Source organism: Octopus bimaculoides, chromosome 6 (genome assembly GCF_001194135.2).
Source record: "Octopus bimaculoides isolate UCB-OBI-ISO-001 chromosome 6, ASM119413v2, whole genome shotgun sequence".
Lineage (NCBI taxonomy): Eukaryota > Metazoa > Mollusca > Cephalopoda > Octopoda > Octopodidae > Octopus > Octopus bimaculoides.
Genome location: NC_068986.1, coordinates 37,478,144 through 37,484,222, shown reverse-complemented (window position 1 = coordinate 37,484,222; position 6,079 = coordinate 37,478,144).

Here is a 6,079-nt window from a genome sequence, read left to right as displayed (position 1 = left end):
TATATATATATATATGTATATGTATGGATGTGAGTGTGTGTATCCCATTGTTGTTAGTAAAGTTTGACCAATTAATAAGTAGAATTATTATATTCACTTCATGCTCTTTCAAAATACACAATCGATATCGAATCAATATTGCACATTATTTATTATGAATCTGTAAATTGATTGATCTCTGACACTCTACATCAGTGAAACTGAAATAATTATTTATTGACTTCAATGTGTTATATATATATATATATTGTACATATACTATGAATTATTTGTATAGCTGCCCTGGTGTGTTAAAATGGTCAAAGTGACTCTCAGCAAGATATGAGAATATGTTTTGCTAAATCATCTCGGAATCCTTATGTTTTTGCGTTCATCAATAACGTCGTATTGTTTTGTTAGGTTGTTACAATGGAAGAGTGGAAGAGATAGTAGAGAGATGGAGTGAAGCTATTTCGGAAATATATACACTGAACTTTACTCTGCCTGCTTCGCTCAAATAATGTCAAAAAAATACACCCCTTATCCTGTCCAAATTGATTCTTTTTTTTCTTTTTTTTAGCTAATGTTAGGTATCAATGCTTTTCGTTTATTATTTGGATACAGAAAATGCCACTTAGAAGTTTGTTATAAATGTAGAACGTAACATAGATTTGATCGGCGTAGGGCATTGCTTATTAACAACATCGATTCAAGTATATCCATGTTATTTCGTGGTACTAGAACCTATTATAAGAGTTATATAAACAATAATATCCTGGAAATGTCTCGGGGAAAAACGAAGTAGCACTGTAATTGCTGAAGAATTGAAATATTAGAAATAACATTCAGCAGCTGTGAAAACATTTTATAGAACTATACAATACTTGCAAGATTGTCCAATGGTGGTGATGATAATAATAACAGTGATGGGAAGTGGGTCAACTCTGAATATATACATGGGTTGTAAGTCGGATATGATTGGGAAGTAGCTGAGCAATATCGAACAGTGTTTAAATAAAAGTCAGACGAGTGATTTTATTTTGCTTGGACGGGACATTAAAAAAATATCTATTTGGCAGTGATCACAAACGGATGTTAGGGAGAGAATTGACAGTGTCGGTTAGAATATAACCGTGGTATTTGTTCCAACTCAATGTGCTTTGTGTTCAAATCTTGCTGAGGTCAACTTGGCCTTCCATCATTGCGCAGCCGATGAATAAGTTGAAATCTAAGGTGGTGGTTTGGCAGAACCGTAAGAACTTTTAATTGGGTGTCTTACGGTATTTGTGGCTGTTCTTTGCATTCTGATTTTAAATCCCGCCATGGGTTGTAGATTTAATTTGTCGCCCAGTTTAACATTACCACCTAGTACATTAGCTACTTTTAGCGGAGCCCATTCTTTTGCAAGCATTCAGGTTAGGTCTCTAGTCTGAGGAAATCTTATTTCCCTCTTTCTCTCCCACTTTTGTCGGAGTTTCTCTTAACGTGTCGTGAGCACTGCATTCTCTCCTGACTAAACGATGCAAATATAACAACAATATTGCTAAGAGAAAATATCTTAGGAAAATACAAATATAGTAGTGTCTCACATATGTAGCATAGATGATGAGGGCGCATGGCCTAGTGGTTAGAATGTGGCACTCACGATCGAGACATCGCGGTTTCAATTCTTGGACCGAGTGGTGCGTTGTGATTTTGAGCAAAACAGTGAATCTTTCATTGCTCTACGAATCATTTCGACATCATCTGACGTATGACACACTGTGTACCTGTTTAAGCAACGTCGATTTGGTTGAGGGAGGGAGCTAATGTACAGTTTATACACTTGGTCCGTATAAAACTAATCATCTGTGAAGGTTGTTCGACAAGGAATTGCAGAAGAGTCTTTCTCGGAATACGAGAGACTAGCATATCATGCAACATAGCAAGAAAACTTCAGTTATCTGTGATTATCGATGTCATTAGAAAACAAAATCTGGTTTACACCATAATACCGTTGTTATATTTTCCCGCCGCAATTTCAGTCTACTGATATTATTGGAGTTATCTCCCTTGCTTGTAACATCTAGATTTTAAGCATCCTCTAAAGCGCTTTTTGCCTACTAATTTTATGGATAAACTGAATTGATAGCAGTTTTTCAACATGTTGTATTGTATTTACAACTATTAGATCTTTCTTCTACTTTTTACTTGTTTCAGTGATTGTATTGCGTCCATGGTGGGGCATCGTCTTAAAGGGTTCTTTTTTCAGTTGAATGAATCGACTTCAGAACTTTTTTTTTAAGGCTGGTACTTATTCTTTCAGTCTCTTAACCAGAACCGCTAATTTACAGAGATATAAACAGAGGAACACTAATTGTCAAGCGATGATTGGGGACAAGGAAGATACACACTGACGCAATACACACACACCTAACGACCAGGTATTCGCGATTGAAGATGAGCAAACTAGCTCCAAACCGAATCGGTCTCGCGATCCTCTCATCTGCTGGAGGGTGGTAGGGCTTCGCTCCCCAGCTAGCAATATATATGTACAGGGTGCAGGCTACTCCTATAAACAGCTGGCGGAAGGTGTGCCTGGAGTTAAACTACTATTAACATTGAACAGCCATATTTATATAGTCATCGCCATAATCGTCCTCATCACCATTATCGTTGTCACCCCTCCTCCTCCTCCACCACCTCGACGTCGTCGTCGTCATCGTCGTCGTCGTCATCGTCGTCGCTGTTGTCACCATCGTCGTCGTTGCCGCCGCTGTCTCCACTGCCATCTCGTCGCCATGATTGTCGTCGTCGTATTTATCTCAATATTATTTTTATTACTGGCACTTACCACAGCGGCTACCGTCATCATCACCATCATCATACTATCATAACCCTAAACCTTAATCAACAGATCTGGCCATTACCTTTCACTATATACACATCAAACACTCAAGAGAGAGAAACAAATACGTTTTAGAAAGCACACACACACACACACGCATACACACACACACACACACACACACACACACACACACACACACACACACACACACACACACACACACACACACACACACACACACACAAGATATAAAGCCAAAGCTAATAAAAGAAAGTCTAAATAAAACAAGGCATATTTTCACAAAGTCATAGAACTGCTTTGACCTTTCTCTTTCCTAAACTGTCCAGACTCCAGACTCCAGATGATATTAACAAGACCACCGTCTTTGACATGTTTTGTTGACCTTTTCCTTAGCCTTTTCATTATTATTATTGTTTTTTTGTTTATTTAATACAAAAGATGGTTGTAGATAATGTTGAGAGATGTTATCTGGTCGGTTGGTGGATTGGTTTGTTGGTTTGTTGGTTGCTTAGTCCTGCTTGGATCGGTTGGTTTTTTTTCTGGTTTGCAGGTTGGCAATGTGGATGATTGTTTGCCTGGAGTGACGATTGGTTGATTGATTAGTTCATTGGCTGTATATTGATTAGTTGATTGGCTGGTTGTTTGTGTGTTTTGTTGGTTGGTTGGTTGGTTGGTTGCCTGGCTGTATGATTGGCTGGTTGAATGTCTGGTTAGTTGATTGATATGTTGGTTGACAGATTAGTTGGCTGGTTGGTTGATTGATTTTCTGGCTGGTCGTCTGCCTGGTTGGCTGGTTGTTTAGTTGGTTGGTTGGCTGGTTGGTAGGTTTTATTGTTTGTTTGTTTGTTTGTTTGTTGGTTGGTTGGTTCCTTTGTTCGTTGGTCAGTCGATTCGTTGGTTTGTTGATTAGTTAGCAATAGTAGTTAGGTTCTTGATTGATCAAGTTGGCTGGTTGTTTGATTGGCTGTCGGTGTAAGCGATGATCTTAAATACTGTTAAAGATTGATTACAGCTGGTCATTTTTTTACCGTAATAACAAGCAAAAACCACCAGACTTATTTATTTACATGAGGTTAACTCACCCAATGCACTCCAAAATCTGACACATCGGCATTTTGCCCTTTTTACAGCTATTACGGTGACCACTACTCCTCCGGACTGCCTTATTTGATGACACTTTTACTCAAGCCCTTCCGACTCACTCATTACCTCTCCTCTCGTCATTCCTATTGTTTCCACTCCACTGGTCCCACAGAGACAACTCTGTTACAATCTTTGATCACCAGAACCTAATCATTCCCTCCGGAATTTCCACTGTGAGTATGTCCTTCCTACATTCTTCGACTCGCATTTGCTCAAAGACAACATCAACCGCATGTGACTCACTCCTTTCAGAAAACCTGAAAATGCTCTGGGTATAGTCTCTATCTTCAGAGCAAACTATTATAAAAAGAAAAATGGAATGGTTGAATAGTTAAAAAGTTCATTTCGAAATAATGAAATCCTATATTAGATTTTTCTGTACACACATTGGGCACGTGTCATATAGCATTGCTTTGGGTTGAGCGAAGCTTTGTGAGTGAAATTTGGAATCATAAACTGTACTGAATCCAGCATTCGTAATCCCAAGGGCCGGTCATGTCACACACTGTGTCACCCTGATTTTGTTTGGGAATTAGCATAAACCTACGCATATCTGTGGAATACACAGCCACTAGGTCGATAATACAAGGAGTAAGCATTTGAGTGGAAGGTACAAATGGAATATGTATTGTCGAAATAGACGAATAATTCATTTTCTTACTTGCTCGTCTAGTTCGAAAGAGCTGCGAAATCTCCATCAAATCACAACGTGTTCTCTTGAAAAAGGAAGGACACATTACACAGTGTAGTCGTGGCATGGCTTTCTTTCGGTTACGACGACCAAGTATTCCAGTTGATTCGATCTACTGAACAGCCTGCTCATAAAATTAACGTGCGAGTGGCCGAGCACTCCACGAACACGCGCACTATTAACGCAGTTCTCATGGACATTCAGCGAGACACAAAGGCTGGCCCTTTGAATTACAGGTACAACTAATTTTTTTCCAGATGAATGAACTAGAAGTAACGAGAAATAAAGTGATTTTCTCAAGGACGCAACGCGCCACCGGGAAGCAGACTTACGTAAGCCAAATGCCCTAGTCACAACTTAAATACTTTCAAGCCACAGGTTTCTTCGATAATGGTTGATCTGAGGCTATAGACCATTATTAAGTTTGACAACAGTACTGATACATATATAGTATAATACATTTATATATTGGATTACACAGACATGTACAAAATGCGTATAAAATACACACAAAATAGAATTTAAAAAAAGGACCACAATGACACGGAGATAAATACATGCAAATGTGTAATTTCAGAAATTTGTTGATGCATGTTGACACTTCTTACAATGTTATCTACGATTTGCAAACAAATGACAAGAAAAACGATTATGATTTTCGTCCTAAGAGACAGTTGGTAGACATTGTCTGTTGGGTGTGGTGGGCAGAGGAAACCAAGGACTCTTAGTTTTGTAAACAACGTAAACAATGCCAGTGACAGCTGTTGTATACATGTATGTATCTCTCTCTCTCTCTCTCTCTCTCTCTCTCTCTCTCTCTCTCTCTCTGCAAGCCTGTTTGTCTCTCTCTCACTCTCTCTCTCCATGTATGTATATGTGTGTATATGCGTGTGCGTGTTAATACACACACGCACACACGTACACACACACATACATACATCCACATGCATACACACTCGCACACACATACATGCGCGCGCACAAACACACACACACTCTCTCTCTCTCTCTCACACACACACACACAGAGGCGCAGGTGTCACTGTGTGATAAGAAGCTTGCATCCGAACCACATGGTTCCGGGATCAGTCTCACTGCATGGCACCTTCGGTGTCTTCAACTATAGCCACGGACCAACCAAAAGCTGGTGAGTTGAATTGATAAACGGAAAGTGAAAGAAGTCTGCCGTATATATATATATATATATATATATATATATTCAGGTGAATATGGTACTTAAGTCTAGGCACCAGAATTTAGTACGGTATTATTCATACAATTTCAAAGTAAGGTGATTAAAATCAAAATAAGCGACACGGATATCCAGAGGTAATGCAGTACGACCATTTCATGCAGCTCCATTAAATTAAATGACCCCAGTCATTAAACTGTTGACTCCAGTCATCAAATCCTTG